This window comes from Oryx dammah, unplaced genomic scaffold (assembly GCF_014754425.2).
Source record: "Oryx dammah isolate SB20612 unplaced genomic scaffold, SCBI_Odam_1.1 HiC_scaffold_19, whole genome shotgun sequence".
Taxonomy (NCBI): Eukaryota; Metazoa; Chordata; class Mammalia; order Artiodactyla; family Bovidae; genus Oryx; species Oryx dammah.
This window is the reverse complement of record NW_024070203.1, coordinates 14,927,553-14,949,656: the sequence shown is the minus strand read 5'-3', so window position 1 is coordinate 14,949,656 and position 22,104 is coordinate 14,927,553.

Here is a 22,104-nt window from a genome sequence, read left to right as displayed (position 1 = left end):
AATCTCTGCAGTTCAGGTGCTTGTTAGGGAAGCCAAGTGGGAGAGCAATGAGCTTGTGGATGCTGCTTATCTCCTGAAGTCAACGTGTGCCCAGTGAGAGGCTTATTCATCTCCTTGTACCCAGGGCACCAGCCCATAGTAGGTGAACGAGAGTCGAAAGGAGAAATCATGAAATCATGGACCTCTCTATAATAGGCAGTGGTTGTAGGTGAAGAGTAGAGAAAATTTGTCAAACAAGGATGTCAGGCACCGTGTGAAGCAATTTGTATACACTGTTTTTAATATGATTATGATGATCGACCAGTGGGAGTCCTGCCATCCATTCTCTCTGGGATGTGGATGGAGAGGAAGGGATGTTAAACAACCTGCCCAAGGTGACATAGCAAGAAGTGGGGAGGCAGGAATCTGAATTTTCCAACATGGCGGCACTTCCTGGGGGCTCATCCTACTTTGTGGATGGGGGGAGTGAAGCACAGAGGAGGCCAAACTCACGGCCACATGCTGGTCAGGGGCTCTGGGACTGCAGTCTGCTTAGAACTCATCATCCATAGATGCTTGTGGAGACCTTGTGCACTCCAGGCTGTGTGCCCGGTGTGCAGACATAACCAGCCAGCAGAGTTCCTGCCCCCAACAAATAGGCTGATGTCCAAGAGTCATTCAGCAAGCAAGTCCACGGAGGTGCACACTGTGCTGCTCAGAGAAGGGCCATTCCTCCTCGAGTAACATCTGGATACAAAGAACAGTCGTGCACACTGTCAGCCAGGAGAAAATAAGTCTTTTCCAGACCCCCTCCCAATTCTGGCCAAATTACCTTATCTTTCTGAGCCTCCCTTGCATCGTCCATGAAATGGAAATAGCAAAGTGTGGTCTACTTCCCTAAGAGGGCTTTATGAGGATCGGATCTGGAGCAATTTCCCTTGAAGAGACATCTGGAAGTGTTCAACACCACACACACACAGGGGGACAGTTCACCCAACCCTACGAAGGCTGGTGCTTATGAGTCTTTGGGGAAGAAGTGTTGGCAGCATCGCACCCCATCTCAGCCCACCCTTGGCTGGCAGCGCACCCAGAGCCCTGATTGTTAACAGATATGGCATTATCCCCCAGATCACACATCCATTAGCAGCAGCATCCAGTCATGATAGGGGTGCTATGGCGTGACATCTCTGAAACAATGGAAATTCGAATCAGATGCCAGAGACTGCAGGGGCTGGTTTAATGAGCCCCCTCTCCCTTTTGGTGTCCCCAACCCCAGTCAAGTTTCCTCTTAGAATCCCCTCAAAGCGAAGGCAGCATTGACAACCATCTGGCTAGAGCCATAATGATGGGGGAGGCTCACAGAGGAGCCTAGTGGTCCTTGGAGAGCAGGAAGCCCCAGAGTAGACCAGGGCTGTGGGAGCTCAGCCTCACCCCCATGCTGCACCAAGACCTCCCTTCCTCTTGGGGGCTTTCTGTAAACCCCCAAACTGAACTGTAGCCTCCCTGGGTCTTTGATAAGGACCACGAGGCTCCACAGTTCTGCCTTACAGTGTTCTCTGTGAAGGGACAGGCTGCACCTGGTAGAGGGTTCAACTCTTAGCAAGTGTTCAGTAAAGGGTTTTAAATGACTGAATGAGCCTCAGCTATAATCTAGGATCTGAACTCACTGCCAACATTGACTGTGCTCATGGCAAGACAAGGCAGTAAGATGAGTCACTCAGGGAGCCCCAGCCCCACTGATAGGAACACAAGAGAGGACTGGGTAACTGGATCCATGACTAGAGGCAACGACCCCAAGCCCAGGGGCCAGGACATGGGAATGGTTAGATGGTTCTGGTAGCTAATGGTTCCTGCTGGCATTGGGAGCTTCTCAAATTGGCCTCAAAGATTCCAGATCCCTCCAAGCATTTCAGGAATACTCGTTTAAAGTTCAGGGTTCTCTGTCATAATGTCGTCTTTGAAAACTAGTTTTCCTGGTCCTGGGCTCTCACTTCACAAACATTCCCTGTGAGCATTTGTGTGGCAGAACTGGCAGGGTAAACAGGGATGGAACTGCTGGAGTCCCTGCCCTGGAGGTACTCACAGTTCAGTTTGGAAGAAAGTAATGTGCCCAGATAATTAGAGTAGAGTGTGATGAATGTGATAATTGGGTAAGAACAAAGCTGTGCAGAAGCACAGAGCAGAAAGTTAAACTCTGCCTGCTGAACTGCCATGAACTTCAAAGAAGATTAACTTTGGTGGTGAATTTTGGTTATAAGTCAGAGTTCACTCATCATCAACCCAAGGCAGGGGAGGGATAGGAGAGCAGTCTAGGCAGAAAGGACAGTGTAGGCAGAGTCCCAGAGCCCCAGAAGAGATTTTTGTGGAACAATAATGAATTTCCTGGGACTGGAATCTAAGCTGCTTGAGACGGGGTGTCAGGCGCTGTAGCTGGAGAGGCGGCGGGTCAGACTTTGAAGGGCTTTGAACATCTTACTAAGATTATTTGACTTTATCCTGTGGGCCACGGGGAGCCCTTAGAGGGCTTTAAATACGAGGAGTGACATGATGAAATTTGTGTTTTAGAAAGATACCTTTGGCAGCAGCTTTCCATTATTAATGCAAAACTCCCCATCGTGAAAGCTTAGAAGGCAGTCACGTCTTAAACCAGCTTCCCTGCCAGCCCTACGCTTGTCCTCTCATCATTTGATGAGGGGGAGCATCGCATTTAAGACTGGGATTCATATCCTGGTTCTGCCTCTGATTCCCTGAGTGTCTCTGGATAAGAATGTTGACACTGACTCTGCCGGTCTCACAGTGCCAGTGGTAGGGTTTGATGGCAAAAAGGAGGTGAAGACTGTGTTCAATTGTAATTGACTTTGTAGATGTAAGGGGTTATCATTTTCATTTATAAAAATGGAGCTCCCTATCAAGGCAAAGGTAAAAGGATATTTGAGCAGGACATGGTATTTTGGACAGAAATGAAACTTCCAATCTTCTACTCTAACCTCCGTCAACCTACACAGCAAACACCCTTCCCCCCCCGCCCCCCATATGCACTTCCAAACTCCTACCAGCACACAAGTCCACTGCAGTCAAGATCCGGAAATCAACAATCCACTCTCAGTGGCTCTGTCCAAGGTGTTGACCCAGGATCCTTACCCAGACCTGGCCTCCTGTAGACTGGGGGCTCTGTCCATGGTTCTGACCTCCTTACTCTGTTCTTTCCACCAATTCAAGAATTTGCTATGAGCGCACACACAGGAATACCCCGTTTCTGAGCACAGTAACCAGAGGAAGCATTACAACCGTCTGTCGCTCTGAACTCACTCTTCCCCAATAGATTTACAACTCATAAACGCAGCCGTCAGAGCCAAGTGCATAAAGCCAAGAGCCCAGCACTCCAACATTAACCGTGAACGAGTAGGAGGGGTTCAAGGATCTTGTATCCTAATTCCAACCCATTTATGAACTTGCCTTTCCCAGTGAATCATTTATCGGACCCACTCCCACTCCCCTTCATCCTCTACTTCTATTGCAGCTCTCACAAAGGGAGGAAATGAACACTGTTTCAATAGCTGCAGCTGCTGCTCAGAATCTACAAGAAGAGCCAGTGTACAAGGAGGAGGGGCGAGATGCCAGCTTTGACTGTGGTATGGTGAGGTTTTAGATTTTCTTTGAGCAAGGACTAGATGGCCAGCATAATTCTATTCAATCACTAAGATTCTGTGATTCTGTAATCCCCACCCCTTGCAGAACTGCAGCCACCCCCAAGGTGCTCCTGAATGCTGATCACAGTATGCTACATTTCTGTGATTCTGGAAATCTTCCCTGATCCATCCTTCTCTCACTAGAACTTTCCTTTCCTGTGCTGTGCATCTTGAGGACATTCCTGAGATTTCTGAGATTTTCCTTTCTTTTCCCAAGGCTTCTGTCCCCAGAGCATGCCTGGGATGTATTCCAATTTTGCAGATCAGTACTTTTGAAACTGAGCAAACTTTCTGTAACTCAACTTTCTCTTGGGTGAAATGAGGACATTGACATCCACCTCCTCGGGATTAAGTGACATATTATGTATGAACCATAGTCTCTCATGCCTAAAGTGTAGTGAGTGTTCAAGAAACACTTCCTTTTGTCTTCCTCTTCCAAATCAAAGGGCTTATGATACAATCCCTGATAATGTATTAATTCAGTAGCACATATTTGCACATTACCCTCACTTAGCCTCTTGCATTTTTCCTAAAGGAATTGATATCCTTAAAGTGAACACTGCCTCACTGGTGCCTTTTTCAAATCCCAGGAATAACACATTGTGAGGAGCGCATTGTTTTTCCTATGCACAAAATCATGGCAGGACACATAGAACCTTGAAAATAGTTCATTTTCTTCTGGCTAGTGATTTCCTCCAAGCTAAGAGAGTATTTCTTCTTACTTCTTCAACTTTGGAGAGGATGGGAGGCTAAGAAAAGCCACCTTCCTCAGCTGGAATGGAACTAAATTGACTAATTTATAAGCCTAGGCTGTTGTCTGGGCTGGAGTTTCTGTCCTTTGAAGATGTCAAACAGTAATGAAATAAGGCTCCCAGAACCCAACCCACACTAATCACTCCAGTGCTGCTCAGACACAGTGAAACAGCTTGGTTCTTTGCCTGGCAGTGGGGGAATGGAAAGCTCTCCTGATTCAGGCGTCAGCTGGCAGAGACTCCTAAATGAGGTCTTTTGGTAGTTCTAGGTTTGACCTTGAGCAAGCCACTTCTTTTACCTGAACCCCATCCTGTCTCCCCACTCCCAAAGACCCCAGCAACCCCCCTTTCACACTACCAGCTTTATCCTAATCAGGTCCTGTTTATACCTGGTATCCATCTCTCCATCTGTTCTGCCAACCTTCATCTCCCAGAGCATGGCTACTGCCCAGATTTAGGCCTGGACCATCGCTCACCTGGACTGATCAATATCTCCCTGGTGGCTTCCCTCTCCCCCAGATCCTTCACACTTCTTCCAGGCCAATAATTTATAAAATGCAAATTTGGCCATATCCCTCCATTGCTTCAAATCTTTTAAAAGACTCCTTTATTCTGGCATTCAAGGACCTTCACAATTCACTCCAGCTCTTCCTCTCCAGCTTATTTCCGTACTATCTTTGGGTCCCAAGGCCTTGCTCCTCGTCTTTTCTCATGCCAACTTTCTACCCTCATCTTCATACACTCCATTCCCTCTTCTCCCAGCATTGCTCCAAACACCTCCTCCAATATTGAGTGACTGTGATACCTTTCTGGATATTCCTAGACCAGTCTTTACACTCTTTTCAGAGAAATTTTCCCAGGAATAAATGTTCCCATGTGGTCCCCAAAAGTCTGACCCAAGAAGCAAAGCCTCCAGCGAGAATAGTCAGTTGGTTGCCTGTCACACCCACAGTGAGCTGCCAGGCCCAGTACACCTGGGTCTTCTTATGTCTGTAACTGCCCTGCCTGTACTGACCAGGTGCAAAACCATTTCCTGTGACTGCCAGCACTGTGAGGAGAGAGCCACTCCTTGGCACCAAGTTGCCGTCAGCATATGCTGCTCAGGATGGCCAACTACATTCTGAAGTTGGAGGATGCTGTGTGTGAACAGCTGTGGCCATTGGCAAGCTGCTGTGAACAAATTACCCTCTTTTTCCTGGGGGATTACACACCCTGCTCACCTGTCTTCCTCTCTTCTACCTGTGCACCTCTGATCCTCTGTAATGATGGGAGAATACACTTTCTAGAATCCAGATCTGACCATGCTTTATACCCATGCCCACCACACACACACACACACACACACACACACACACATACTCACACACACACACAGACACACTCACATTATGGAGTGACTAGAATTCAAACTTGGTGGCTTGTCCTGCAAACACGGTCCTTCCTGACCTGGTTGCAACTCCTCCAGCCCCATCTTGAGTCTCTCCCCTGCCTCCCAGATGCATTCACGCCATCCCTCTGGGGAGCCGTAGCTACTAGAACCATACTTTCACACTCTATCCTGACACATGCTCTTCAGAGAAAAGACCTTTCCCCACATCTTGGTTTGAAGAACTTCTCCTTATGCCTGAACCAACTGAAATTTTCCTCCATTTTTAAATGCTATTTTCCAAACCAATATCTAGCATTCAATTTTATTCTTTTCAAAATAATATATGCATATGGTTTTATAAAACTTATAAACCACTGGCTCTAATCCTGACTACTCCCAGCTCTTTCTGGAGGGGACAGCTGCTCACCGCTTCTCTCTCTCTCTTTGTTTTTCCAGGAAAATATAAGATTCTTCCCTCCCAGAAGGTGGGATGAAGCACCTTCTTGGTGGTGACACTTCCCCTCTTGGACCAGTGGGACACAGTAACCTGGGAAGGATCTTGCTTTATAGAGTTAAACACATCTTCTGACAGATGGTTCCAGAGTCTATACCAGTAATCAGGTGAGAGATACAGATAGTGAAAAAGAAGTGAACAGAAGCCATGTTTGGTTTCACATCAAATGGCCTGCTCCAATTTAAACTTTATTAGTAATAAAGGTGATTTATCCTCCATCTACTGGCTCTTCTGTCATATTTTTCAGTTGGCTCAAACCTTGACTGAGGAAGAAGATACTAGTTAATTCGGTTCAGTTCAGTTCAGTTCGGTTGCTCAGTCATGTCCGATTCTTTGTGACCCCATGAATCGCAGCATGCCATGCCTTCCTGTCCATCATCAACTCCCGGAGTTTATCCAAACTCACGTCCATTGAGTCGGTGATGCCATCCAGCCATCTCATCCTCTGTCGTCCCCTTCTCCTCCTGCCCCTAGTCCCTCCCAGCATCAGGGTCTTTTCCATTGAGTCAACTCTTTGCATGAGGTGGCCAAAGTACTGGAGTTTCAGCTTCAACATCAGTCCTTCCAATCAACACCCAGGATTGATCTCCTTTAGGATGGACTGGTTGGATCTCCTTGCAGTCCAAGGGACTCTCAAGAGTCTTCTCCAACACCACAGTTCAAAAGCATCAATTCTTCGGCACTCAGCTTTCTTCACAGTCCAACTCTCACATCCATACATGATCACTGGAAGTTAACTGGCCTCCCTCAAAATCTTCAGTTCAGTTCAGTTCAGTTCAGTCACTCAGTTGTGTCCAACTCTTTGTGACCCCATCAACTGCAGCACACCATGCTTCCCTGTCCATTACCAACTCCCAGAGCTTGCTCAAACTCATGTCCATCGAGTCGGTGAGGCCATCCAATAAATTCATCCTCTGTCATCCCCTTCTCCTCCTGCCTTCAATCTTTCCCAACATCAGGGTCTTTTCCTATGAGTGAGTTCTTCACATCAGGTGGCCAAAGTATTGGAGTTTCAGCTTCAGCATCAGTCCTTCCAATGAATATTCATGACTGATCTCCTTTAGGTTGGACTGGTTGGATCTCCTTGCAGTCCAAGGGACTCTCAAGAGTCTTCTCCAACACTACAGCTCAAAGTCATCAATTCTTTGGCCCTCAGCTTTCTTTATAGTCCAACTCTCACACCCACACATGACTACTGGAAAAACCATAGCTTTGATTACACAGATGTTAGTCAGCAAAGTAATGCCTCTGCTTTTTAATATGCTATTTAGGTCTCAAAATCTTAATAATTTACATTTCCCCAAAGAAACCCATCTCCTCACTTGTACCTGTTTCTTCTGGCACTTACCTCTGTATTTCTAAACGACATGCTTATCCTGCTATTTCTTGATTTTTCAGGTTTATGTAACGTTTATTGACCTCCAGTCACAGGAGGTGAGGGTGTATCTCTCTTAGCTCCAACACCTGCATACCTGTAATCCCTGTTCTCTGTCCTTTCAGTGGAGTTGGTCAACATTCAAGGATTTTTGTTGTTTAGTCACTAAGTCATGTATGACTCTTTGTGACCCCATGGACTGCAGCACTCTAGGCTTCCCTGTTCTTCACTATCTCCTGGAGTTTGCTCAGATTCATGTCCATTGAGTTGGTGATGCTATCTTCCACCTCATTCTCTGTGGTCCTTTTCTCCTTTTGCCTTCAATCTTTTCCAGCATCAGGGTCATTTCCAATGAGTTGGTTTAGACTGTTATGACTGTGCAGCTCAGTCACAGGTCTATTCTTGTGGTGTTTTTTTTTTCCTGGAGTTAATAATTACTAACTCATCTATGTGTGTACACTAACTTAGCTAGATATTCTGGAAAAAATGAGCTCCTCTTGACATGTTTGAGCTGCGTTGAGTACTCCATCGGCCTCTCTGCCTGCTTGGAGCCACTCCTCCTGGGCCCTCCACCCCCTGCTTCCACACAGAAGGACGGTTCTCTAGACAGCTGTCCAGGGCCTCCCCTCCTCCACCTCCCTGGGATCCTTCACCTGCTCTCTACATGGGGCTGCCTGTCACCTGGATTCCATGACTTCCTCTTTCGATGTTTCAGTTCTCGTTTGTGGGGGATGTGTTTTTCAGGAGCTTTCAGAGAATGAGTATGAAGAAAAACAAACAAACAAACTCGAGACTTTGAAGAAAGTCTTCATCGCATCATCAGCATGGTTTGTAATTTGGTTGGGTCTACAATTCTCATTTAAAATTCACTTTTTCTTCAGAATATTCAGAGATGCCTTGTCTTCTAGCTTCTAGCACTGCTTTTGAGAAGACTGATGCCATTTTTATGCCTGATAATTTGTTTTACACCTTTTCTCTCCCCCCAGACCTTCAGCGTCTTGTCTTTATTCCCGATAATATGAGCTATCACTAATGTGGACCCATTCAACTGGAAGCCAATGTTCTTTTAAATTGTTTCTTGGATAACTTTTCTCTTCTCTACATTTTCTGTTCTCTTTTTCTGGAAGTGTCATTGTTTGGGTATTGGACCTCTTGAGGTGATCATTAACTTTCCTTTTTATTTTCTTGATCTTTGTTATGTTGTTTCACTTTCAGGAAAAATCTTTTATCTTCTCAATACCCTATTGTGTTAAAATTTCTCATTCTCTAATTTTTAAATAGTTTAAATGAATAGATTCCTTTGTGTGTCCTGAATTTTCCTTTTCCAGAGCATCCTCGTACTAGAGTGAAGGTGATCCGTCTTCCCTCATCCACTGGAGATACGGACTTAGTGTTGCTCCTGGAGTCATTCCCAACCCCGCTCTCCATTTATTACTGTCTGTGGTTCATTTAGTGTGTTTTGGTTCATTCCTTTTTGCTGGTTTTGATTTCCCTCTTTCACGTTAGACGTTGTCAGGGTTTAGTAGCTATGGAAGACTGCTCGTTTTTGTGAGTCCATCACGGGAAAATTAATTGGATACTCTGTGTGCTGGCGCTGGAAGGGGTTCAATGTACAGTGGCATGGAGGCACGTTGCATTTTTAATCTAGCGCCTCCGCTGTCAGTGTCTGTGGGTCTTTCCTCCTGGGCCAATGAGTTTTCCTAGAGAAGATGCCTCTCTTCTGCTTGGGGAGCGTAAGCCTGGCTTCTAGAAGTCTTAGAGTGTAGAAGGGGCTTATATTAATATAAGCCACCCCAGTAAAACATTGTCCCATATTTTCCCATTGTCTAGTCAAGAAGCCATCTAGAGCAACAGTTCCAGAAGGCGAATTCCACGTCTGCTGCTGGATACAGGTGGTGCTGTTGCCTGATGCTTGGGAGGGAGGAGAAGGAGGATGGACCTCTGTCTCCTTTTCATAAAGGCTTTAAAGCCAGCTTCCTTTTCCTCAACCCCACCTGCACTCTTGCCCTCCTCAGGGACACCCGAGGCTATGATTCTGGAGGCTGTCCATCTAGGGGTCTAAGGAATGGATCACTTTCCCTACAGGCAGACTTCTGTGTTCACCTGACTCCAGTGAGTTAATTCTATCACCTCCCGTCTGTCTCTTTTTTTGCCTTTGGCAACTGTGCTGACATCCTGATGTTTTGTCCCTGACATTCTCTTTGTGCTTGTGGTTTTGTGTCTGTTCACTTCCTTTCCTGTTATTTTAACAGGGCTCTCTGAGCCCATGGGTTCAAACCACCACATTTAATCAAAGTCCCTGTTAAAGGTTCTCTGGCCCCATTCGTACCTGCCAGGCTGCTGTTGTTTACCAAGAAATGTCTATCCCCTGTTAAGTTCCTTGGAGGCCAAGTTCACATCTTTCACTTCATCTCCTTTGCAATGTGTTATTAACATGTGTTAAATTGAACTGAACTCTAATTACCCTTCACAAGCTCTTCTGCATGGAGACAAATACCCTGTCCTAAGTGTATGTTGTAGCACCAAGGTCAAAGTGACTATGATCTTGGGCTCTCATCCTGGCTTTTTGCAATCCCGGTGACACCAAGTCCCCGAATCTTGGTTTACATGTCTGCAAAATGGGTATAATACCTATATTGTGAATTATTTTTTTATAATTAAAAAAGATAATGTATGTAAGATGGCTTAGCATTTATGGGGAACACAGTAAATGTCAGTTCTCCTCCTATTGCCTTCAGTCTATGAGAGGTGAGTGCCCTAAAAGGTCAGGCATCTCACCAGAACTGACAGTGGGGACGATGGAAGGAGGGGTGCTGGGACATGTGTTCCCGACACTTCCTGCAGACCCTCACATGACGATAGGCTTCCAGGAGTCAGCTTGCTCTAAATAAAAGCCGCGCTGAACACTTTTCCTTCAGAGTAATTTCCTTGGAGTTATTTAATAGCTGCTGGAGAGAGGGGAAAAGTTCAATCTTGAAGACAATCCCAGTTTATAGCTTCTCGGTGCTAATGATGGCTGCCCACTCAGGACTGCCCGCTTTCCTCTCCATATTCCCTGTTAAAGACCCATTCTCACCTGTCTCCATGCAGATGGCACTGGGTCTCACCCCAGAAATGGCCCCGGGGCCCATTTGCAAGCTCATAAACTTATATTTTCCTCATTAAGAGGAAGGGAGGAAGACACTGTTCAAGCCGAGAGAGCCAGAGAGAAGTGCAGAGCTGTGCTGGGGCCAGAGGAGGGAGGGCTTCCTGCAAGAGGAAGCCCACAGAGTCATGTCCACAACAACAACAATAATAATAACAAAGGCAGTGACCTCAAGATGTTAGAATGTCCTCCCCCAGTACCCTCTTCTTTTCTCATCACATCCCGTAAAGACGGCAGGAAGGGGAGCCCCTCAAATCAGAAAAGGAGAGTGGAGGGTAGGGGATGAACAGGGGGCTGGTCTGGGATTCCCCACGTCTGGGTTTGAGTCCTGGCTACTGCACAGGAACGTGAACTTGGGTCTCAGAAAGGTGAGATGGTTTGACACAGGGCCTGTGGTGATGGACAAGCAGAAGCAGGGCTGGAAGCCACCCTTCCGAAGCCCAGAGCCTCTGCCATTCCCAGTCTGCCTTGCTGGCGGCTACCTGGCGGGCAGTATGGTCTGAGAGCTGCATATCACAAGGACGGGCCATCTGAAAGCACACACATCATCTAACTATCTCCACTACAATTAGCCCTCATGACCAGCCCTGTGGGAAGCACGGAGAGTGGTTCTAACAGGGACAGGTTGTCTAGGGCTCACTGTTGAAATGCTTAGGGAGACATTCACAAGGGAACCACCGCAGGGGAGAGGAGGAAGGGCGTGACCCAGGACCACAGATTTGCAGAGCCAAGGCCATGGGGTCTTCACCCCATTTCCTCTGCTTGAGCTGTGGGTGGACTACATTTCCCATCTTCCCTTGCAGGAGGTGCAGCGCCGGGTGACGGAGGCCAGGCACAGCACAGCTGTCTGTCGTGATGACTGAGCCCCCCAGTGAAGGGGAAGCCCAGAGCCCTAGATGGCAGTTACGTGATAGAAGGAAGGTGTATTTGTTTCTGCAGCATCATCTAGCCTTTCCTGACTAACACACGAGGACACAGATGAGGAAGTGAAGAAATTGCCCAGCCAGCGAGTCCCCTATAACTGGTCTGGCAAGTTCTTTTACCACTCCCTTCAGCATCTGACCTGATTTGTTTTCAGGTCATCGTGTAAACGTCTCATCCTCTGATATTTTCTCCCTGAGGCTGCCTGTCCCCGCTGTACACACAGGCACTCAGCATCCTACCTGATGCAAGCTATTCGTGTCTGTATTGTTCGGATACCTGGCTCCACAATGCTAACGCAGCCGCAGCGGTGTCAGAACACTGCTTATTCTGTGCCTTTGCTCCTGGCACCCAGCTCAGAGCTGGGCACTAACTGAACTTCACAACTTCCTTAGCCTAGGGGAACCAGGGTGCAGACAGAACCCATTTGCATGCTTCTTAGGCTAACTGTTAACGAACTGCGTATATTTATTCACATTTGAGGAAACTTCATTCCTTTTCAAAAGTCAGTTGTATTGAGGGATAGATTACACACAACAAAAAACACCCATCTTAAATATGCCTTTGGATGAATTTGGACAGATTTATACACCTGTGTGGCCACCACCGCTTAATGATAAAGAGCGTTTCCATCAGCCCTGAAGGCTCCCCTGTGCTCTGTTACAGTCGGTGCCCCTAGCCCCAGCCCCAGACAACCACCTCTCTGTTGCCTGTCACTGTAGATTAGATTTGTTTTTCAGAGACTCACATAAATGGAATTCTAAAATGCCCACTCTTTTGTGTCTGGATTCTTAAGCTCAGCACATTTTTGAGATTCATCCATGTATTTATATATTTCAGTCATTTATCCATTTTTATTGTTATATTTCCATAGTATGAATATACTATAATTTGCTTATCTGTTCATCTTTTTTTTCCATTTTAATGACAGCTTTGTTGGGATATAATTCACGTACCATAAAATTTACTCTTTTAAAATGTACAATTCAGTGGCTTCTAGTGTATTTATGGAATTGTACAGCCAGCACCACTAATTTTAGAAAGCGTTCACCACTCCTGAAGTGATGAAACTTTGCAGTCACCCCTCCCCCATTCTCCCATCCCCCCAACCCCTGAAAATCACTAATCTTCTTTCTGTTTATGGGTTGACCTATTCTGGAGATATTAAATAAATGCAATCATACAATATGCAGCCTTTTACTCCTGGTTTATTCCACTCAGCATAGTGTTTTCCAGGTCCATCCGTGTTGTAACCTGTGTCATTATTTCATTTCTCTTTATGGCCAAGTAATATTCCTTTCTATGGATAGACCACATTTGCTTATCCACTCCCCAGTTGCTGGACTTTTGGGTTTTTCCATCTTTTGACTTTTATGAATAATGCTGCTATGAACATCTGTGTATGAGTTTTTGCATGAACACATTTTTTTCAGTTCTCTTGAGTGTATACCCAGAATTAGAACTGTTGAGTCAAACTGACGATAACTCTATGTTTAACTTTCTGAGGAGCTGCCAAACTGTTTTCCAAACCGACTGCATCATTTTCCATCCTTCCCAGCAACGTATGAGGTTCTAATTTCTCCACACTCAACGTTTGTTATTGTCCATTTTGTGGATCATAACCATCCTAGTGAGTGTGGAGTGATATTTCACTGTGAATTTAATTTGTGCTTTGCTGATGTTTAATGACAGAGCATCTTTTCATGTGCTTATTAGACACTTGTGTATCATTTTTCGGAGAAATAGCAGTTCAAATTCTTTGTCCAGTGTTTAAGTTGCGTTGTTTGTCTTTTTATTACTGAATTATAAGAATTCTTTATATATTCTGCTGCTGCTGCTGCTGCTGCTGCTGCTAAGTCGCTTCAGGTGTGTCTGACTCTGTGCGACCCCATAGACGGCCTCTTACCAGGCTCCTCTGTCCCTGGGATTCTCCAGGCAAGAACACTGGAGTGGGTTGCCATTTCCTTCTTCAATGCATGAAAGTGAAAAGTGAAAATGAAGTCGCTCAGTCGTGTCCGACTCTTAGCGACCTCATGGACTGCAGCCTACCAGGCTCCTCTGCCCATGGGATTTTCCAGGCAAGAGTACTGGAGTGGGGTGCCATTGCCTTCTCCAATTCTGATGCTAGACCACATCAAATATATGATTTGAAAATTTTTTCTCACATTCTGTAAGTTTGTCACTTTCTTGACAGTGTCCCTTGAAGCACAGAAGTTTAAAATTTTTTAATTTATTTTTAATTGGAGGATAATTGCTTTACCATATTGTGTTGGTCTCTGCCATTCATCAACATGAATTAGCCATAGGCATATATATGTCCCCCTGCTCTCGACCCTCCCTCTCAACTTCCAACTCCCACCCCATCCCACCTCTCTAGAACACCTGATTTGAGCTCTCTGTGGCATACAGCAAATTCCCACTGGCTGTTTATTTCACATACAGTAATGTATATGTTTCCATGCCACTCTATCAATTCGTTCCACCTTCTCCTTCCCACACTGTGTCCAGCCAAACAACAACAACAACAACAACAACAACAACAACAACACACATTTGAATCAGTCCTAATGAGGTGGATGAACATACAACCTGTTATATGGAGTGAAGTAAGTCAGAAAGAAAAAAGCAAGTATTGTATATTAATGCACATATGTGGAGTCTAGAAAGATGGTACTGATGAATCTATTTACAAGGCAGCAGGGGAGATGCAGACATAGTGAATTTTTTCTATTTTGACGAGTCTCATTTGACTATTAATGTCCTTGCTGTGTGCTTATCCATTCACATCTTCATGGATAATTGGGTGGTTCCAGTCTGGACTATTATGAGTAAGTGAAAGTCACTCAGTCGTGTCTGGCTCTTTGTGATCCCATGGACTGTACAGTCCATGGCATTCTCCAGACCAGAATACTGGAGTGGGTAGCCATTCCCTTCTTCAGCAGATCTCCCCAACCCAGGGATCAAACCTACGTCGCCTACATAGCAGGCGGATTCTTTACCAGCTGAGCCACCAGGGAAGCCCAAGAATACTGGAGTGGGCAGCTTATCCCTTCTCCAGCGGACCTTCTCGACCCAGAAATCAAACTGGGCTCTCCTGCATTGCGGGGAGATTCTTTACCAACTGAGCCGCCAGGAAAGCCCATTATGAGACCTACCCATCATGAGCAAAGCCATGAACATTAAGATGTGAGTATAGGAAGGTGATAGGTGTATTCATTTCTTTTTGGTAAATAAAATTTCTGGATTGTTTGATAAATGTATATTTAACTTTATTTTTGGCTGCTGGAGACAAGCATCTTTTTCAAAGATACCACCAAAATTTTGGCCAACATTTCAAAACATTTGTAAACATAATGCTTTCGTTTTAAACTGGCAGCACTTTGTAAAACAGTATGATAAGACAACACAACTTGTATCAACATTAGTTTAAAATCCTTATCTTTTTAACCATATAACATGTTCCCACATGATAAAATGAATGATAGCTTAAATCAATGTCAACAGATGAACACCACGAAATGAAAGTTTGGGCTGTTTGATGAATCATAGTACATTATGGTTAAATATATCTGCTCTCTCTCTTTTTAATATTCCTGGCACCCAAGATGAAAAAAAAAATCTTTAAATATACATTTCATGTGGGTAATAGCTTCGGTGTATGTTTAACTTTTAAGAAATTGCCCAGCAGTTTTCCGAGTGGTTGTAGCACTGTTCCCTCCCGTCAGTGATGTGTGAGGGTCTGACTCTCTCAGCATCACACCAACACTTCACATTGTCAGTCTCTTCAAATCTAACCATCCCGATGGGCATGGAGTCCCCACTGTGGTTCAATATACACTTTCTTGATGTCCGGTAACACTGAGCATCTCTTCACGTGTCCATTGGCCATGTGTCTTTCTTGCCTTGCAATGTATTATCCAAATCTTTTGCCCATTTTTACCGGGTCTCTTCTTCTTAAACTAAAAAAAGCTTTATATATCCTGATTTATAAGGCTTTGTCAGATACTGTGTACTGTGAATATTTTCTTTTATTCTATATCTTGCCTTTTATTTTCCTAACAATGTCTTTCAAAGAGCAGAAGGTTTTAGTTTTGATGAAGTCCAATTTATCAATATTCTCTTTCATACTTTGTGCTTATCTAAAGTCTACTTAAGAAACCTTTGCTTATCCCTAGGCAGTAAATATTTTCTACCATGATTTCTGTCTAGAATCTTTGTAGCTTTAGGTTTTACATTTAGGTTTATGATCCATTTCAAGTAACTTTTTAATGGCCTGAAGTTTCCTTTTTTTCCATATGTATATGTCATTGTTTCTATAATATTTGTTGAAAAGGGTAGTCTTCCCTCCATTGAATTAACTTGGCATCTTTGTAAAAAATCAATTTTCCATAACAATCAACAGTAGTTTATTCCACTACTGGTATGTAGAAATACAACTGATGTTTGTGCAGTGGCCTTGTATTCTGTGATTTTGCCAAAGAAACTAGCTAGGATTCTTTTAGATTTTCTCTGTTCACAATCATGCCATTTACAAATAAAGACATTTTTATTTCTTCCTTCCCAGTCTGTATGCTTGTTTCTTATTTCTTGTTTCTTATTCCTGTTTCTTGCCTTCTTACACTGGCAAGGATTTTCACAGGGTGGGCATCCTTTTCCAGTTTTAGGAGATGATGTTAGCTATAGGTTGTCATATATTCTTTATCAGGTTGAGGAATTTTATTTCTGTGTAATTAGTCTATTGAAACTTTTTATCATTCATTGCTGTTAACTTTCATCAAATGCTTTGCTGTTGTTCAGTCACTCAGTCATGTCCAGTTCTTTGCGACCCTATGAACTGCAGCATGCCAGACTTCCCTGTCCTTCACTATCTTCCTGAATTTGATCAAACTCATGTCCATTGAGTTGGTGATGCCATCCAACCATCTCATCCTCTGTCGTTCCCTTTTCCTCTTGCCCGCAATCTTTCCTAGCATCAGGGTCTTTTCCAATGAGTCGACTCTTCATATCTGGAGGCCAAAGTATTGGCGCTTCAGCACCAGCCTTTCCAATGCATATTCAGGATTGATTCCTTTAAGATTGATTGGTTTGATCTCCTTGCTGTCCAAGGGACTCTCAAGACTCTTCTCCAGCACCACAATTCGAAAGCATTAGTTCTTCAGTGCTCAGCCTTCTTCACACAGTAGGTGGAATCTTAGTTCTCCTACCAGGGATCAAACCCTCGCTCCCTGAAGTGGAAAATGCAGAGTCTTAACTGCTGGACCACTAGGGAAGTCCCAGGATCTACTTCTATCCGAAGGTGCTGGATGTTATATACAAAAGCGTGTGGTTCGAGATGAAGCTTACTGTATCATTTGGGATCACTGGGAAATTGCCTGAGGTATAAGCAACAGGGCACTGAAAGTGAGGCAGCTCCAGAGCATGCATGACCCAAGCAGAAGGCGCCCTCCTGCTGTCGTGCGCTCAGGACCCCTTCCTGGTCCCCAGGACCTGTGGGCCGCGCCTCAACACGGCGCTGCAGGTGACCGCTCTTGGGCGCGTCCTCCGTCTTCTCCACCCGCTCCAGTTTGAGAGCCTCTTGTCTGAGAAAACATAGTATTTTCCTGCTTCAACCCTACTGCCCCATGAGACCTATTTCAGAAATTTCTATCAACTCCTGATCCCTTCTGTTTAGTTAAAACCATCCCATTGGAAACTTTAATAGTTTCAAGAAGTGTTTAGTCTTCCCTCATTGAGACCAGATTCACAAACATTGAATAAGTGCCTACTGTGTGCACTGAAGCACGGCAGGCACACTCATGTTTGGTGGATCATTGAATTTTCACAAAGGCTCTGAGAAGTAGGTTTTACTCTAGGCATTTAGCCAATAAAGATAAGAGTCCAAGGCCAAGTGAGTTGTCTTATTTAAATAGCTTTGATACTTATCCTTTCCTCCCTGATTTATGGTTACCAGAACACAGTCTATGGGGAGATGAGGCTAAGTCTGTGTGACCTTGGGAAAATTCCTTCAGTTCTTTGAACGTCAGTTTCTTCTGTTACAAAACACATATTGATGTGTCGCAGTGAGAGTGAGAAGATGTGTGTTGAGTCTGAGTGCCAGCAACCTTCCTGACGCGCAGTGGATGCTCCAGCTCCCTTCCTTCCTGGCTCTTCCCCTTACACTCAGCTCCTCCACGGCACAGCTATGCTGATGCCTCAGTGATTGTTCTTGCAAACTCCACTGCTGGCTTAAAACAGAAAGAGAGCACATAAAAGCCCGGCGGCCTGAGCTGCCCAGATGCTTCCGTCTTAGACAATGAGACATTGGTCTGGTTACTCCGGGCTGCCGCATTTCACGCTTCCTCCCTGGACTCTGGGGTTAAGAGAGCTGCAGCTGCCCTTGGGAATGACCTTGCCTTGAGAGCTCTGTATCTTGACTTCAAGTTTCCCTGGAGGCAGCTGTGATCTACCGTCTCCGTGAGGAGGAACTTGCTTCCTGGAGCCCTGGGGACCATCCGCCCTGTGACGTGTTCACCGGAAGGGGTGCTGCAGCAGGCACAGTGCTCTTCCTGTGGCCTGGCTCTCGAGGCAAGGTCATATCTCAATCCAGAAGTGGACAGAAGGTGACATCTGTGCTCCCTGCCCTCCTAGGAAGCTGTAAGGAAGGACCAAGTTGACATGCAAAGATGCTGGTGCTGGGAGAGCTGGGGCGACTTATTATTGGTGATACTTGAGCCTCTGTCTGTCTAAACTGTGGCCTCCTTGAAGGAAGAGGTCTTACCATCTTGGGGAAATCACTTAACCAACTGTGATAATAATTGCTAACATTTATCCAGTCCTCCTTATGCGCCAGGTACTGTATGATGTGCTTTGCATACATAATTGCATTTTAATCCTCACAACAATGACTAAGAGGTTTTAATAAATTCCAGGAGACAGAACTCGCAGGGGTGTGAGCGGACCTATAAAAGAGGAGGGGGCTGGAGCCGGGATCCTGGCAGCAGGCATGCTGAGAGTCCTCCCCCGGGACAGAGGAGGGGCCTGGGGCCCAGAGGCAGTAGGTGTGGGTGGGCCAGGGTGAGGAGCCAGGCTGAAAATAGAGGTCATGGTGAGCCATAAGTGGGGCAAACCCACTCAGCAGACCCTCGCCCTCCCCACTCGTGGGAGCAGAAGCACAGGCAGAGGGACGACCCGATGGCTCATCGCTAAGGCCATGGGGTGAGCCCCACAGGGACAGCGAACCCCAGAATGAAAGAGGGGGTCCAGGCTTCCACACTCTACAGAGAATCTGCCAGCTGCCACAGTCCTCCCACTCCCCCCAAAGCCCAAAGTCAGAGTTATTATCTGGGGGTGGGGGGTGAGTAGAAAAGCAAGTCCTGTTAACCAGCAGCAGAGGGGTCCACCCCAGCACCCTCACTTGTGCCTTCACCCTGTGACTAGGCAGGCAGCATCGCCAGGCAGGGAGGAGAGCCAGAGAAAGATGAAGATAAACACACCAAAAAAACGCAACAGAGCAAACAGAGGAAACAGAGCAAATCAAGTGAAAAGTACACTAGAAATACTCCAATTAACGTAAGCAGAAACATTTGAGAGGATATTGTAACTGCAAAATAAAAAATCAGCATGCTTTGAAAGGGGAACGGTCAGAAAATCCGAACAAGCAGAGTCCAAAGTACGATTGCACCCCTAGAAAAACAACAGAGGATGAGAAAGCAGAGTGAGTAAAGCGCCAAGAAGAGAGATTGGAGTTATGAGCAAATGGATAAAGGACAGAGAAGAAAGCCTCCAGGAGGCCGACAGCCGGAAACAAAACCGGAGGAAGTGGAGGGGAGGGGAGAACAAATCAATAATGCAAGGGAATCGCTGAGCTCCAAGGAAAACAGAACCTCAACACTCCAAGGGCCTCCCACAGCACCAAGCAGGATGAATCAAAAAAGAGCCACAGTGAGGCAGGTTACCATCAACTTGCATAACACCGTGGATAGAAAAATCCCCAACATTTTCAGAGAGGGAAATATGTCATCTGCAAAGAAATGAAACAACCTGCCTATTCTCTGATCAGCCACCGCTTTCAGAAACATAGCCAAGCCCCTAGGATTCTGATGAAGTGCTAGTCATAGCCAAACTAGTGGACACGTGGGAAGAGACATTTTCATACATGTAAACAAACTTTCATTTGACTCCTCAAGAGAAGTGACTTGAGGATGTACTCCAGGTAAATGAGAAAGTAAATTACAAAAAAAGAAAGAAAAAATGAAGATCCGCAATCTAACAAAGAAGGAAAAGAGCCAAGGACAAAGGCCAAAAATCTGAGGATGGCAATTTGGAAAGACAAACCTTGGGTCCTTGCTCACATGTTTGAATTGCAGAGTGAGCTCTGGACAGCTCTGTCTGTTAATCAGTGAGATGAGACCCTTATGTTTCAGCCTATGTGAGAGGCCTCATCTGTACCTGTCACTAACATACTTACTCTGGAGCCATTTTTTTTTTTTTTTTTTTTTTTGTAAATGGTGCAAACTGTCTTGCCAGAGTAGAATGATATGAATATGTGTTTTTAAAAAAGAAAAGTTACAGGACAGAAAGTTCTATTTAAATATCATCTGGTGTATTGGTCAGGGTAGGTCAGCTGCTGTAACAAAGACACCCAGATCTCACTAAGGTCTATCTCTCCCTGATGTAAATGGCCCACGGTGTCTGCTGAGTGGACCAGGCACCACATGGTGGACCCGGGCTCCTTCCATTTCGGGGCTCCCCCCTCCTCTGGGCTGCCTCGTCCATGCCATTCAACCAGAGGGCGGAGGATGCCTGGTGACAGGCGAGGGGGTCCTGGGGAGGGTTTGAAGGGCTGGGTCTGCAGGAGGCACGTGTCAGCCACTCATATTCCTCTGGCCATGTGAGGGGGCGGTGACATGTCCTTTAGCTGTGTCCCCAGGAGGACGAGGTGGGCTCTGCCAGGGTCCGCGGCACAGACAGGCAAGTGCGCGTCCATGGGAAGCTGGTTTCAGTCCTTGCCTCTGGGGATCCACGTGAGCACCTGGGGGCCCTTTCTCTACTCTTGAGTCCTGGCCACATTGTTTGCTTTTAATGAGTACATGTCTTAAATCAAAATGAAAATATTCTTACTTGGGAAGGACATAGCCTTTGCTGGGCTCCTCTGTGGCCCTAAACCAGTGGCTTCCAGTAGCTCCCCAACTAGTCCACAATACAGCCCCCACCCCTGGGTCATCATCACCTCACTTTATAGACAGACACCCCAAGTGACATGGTGAATCCTGACCTGGTTCCAAACCCACCCCTCCTCCTACTGGCTCCTGGAGTCTGGTGTAGACCAGAGAGTCACAGTTCAACCAATAGCTCGCGGTTGGTCTAAGAAGACAAAAAATGTGTGTCTTCTCAGGTTTATAATTACGTATAGTAAAAGTGTTCTCGGAAATCTTCTAATGAACTGGAAGGATAATTCTTCTGTCTGAAAACCCCAATTGTCACACGAGGACATGAAGCCAGGACAGCTGCCTGGATGCCCAGGAGAGACGCCCAGGACACCGCCCTGGATCTCAGACTTCTGGTCTCCAGAGCTGGTAGGGAAATGAATTTCCATTGTTTAAGCTGCCCAGTCCATAAGCCTCTGTTATAGTAAATGAATACATATATCCTGGAGAACTCACTGATCCCAGAAGTCTCCAGGATTGGCGGAACTAAAAATCCCAGGACGCTGGAGAAAGAAGTGGGCAGGAAAGTGCATTTGAATGAATGTGTGTTCTGATTTGGGTTGTATCTTGAAAATGAAATTTAAAACACGTGTAGGAGGCTTCATGAATTGGAACGCCTGCCTCTCGGCTTTTCCAAAGGGGAGGGGAAAAACAAACTCAAAGTTAGAAAGGAACATGTTTGCACAGTTTAGAAGACATTGTAAAGATATAGATGAAACAGAATTCCCAGAGGCTGGCCTGATCGTGATAGATGTATCCCGCCCGTGGTTTCTTTGTTCAGCTGGTCCGCCCGGTTCTGGCCCATCTCCTCCTGAGCTGGGGTCTAACTGGAGCACCAGGGTGAAATTCATTAGGAGAACCACCAAGTGTTATGTGGTCACTACTCAAACAAAAACTTCAACATGATTAGAAACAAACAGCAGCAGGGGGGCTATTTCACAACCTCTGTTTATTCAAAGGGTGAGTGAGCTAATGACCTAAAATATTATCGTAAATAAACAAGAAAGGCGTCAAGCAGAGACAGGAGTGAGTCAGAAGGTCATGGATGAAGGTGTATGGATGGCCAGTAGGCAAACGTAAAAGGGTTTCCATCACTGATTACAGAAAGCCCGCTCATTTCCGTGGGGATATGTGAAACCCTGCCCAACAACTCGCAGACATGAAAACGTGATTCT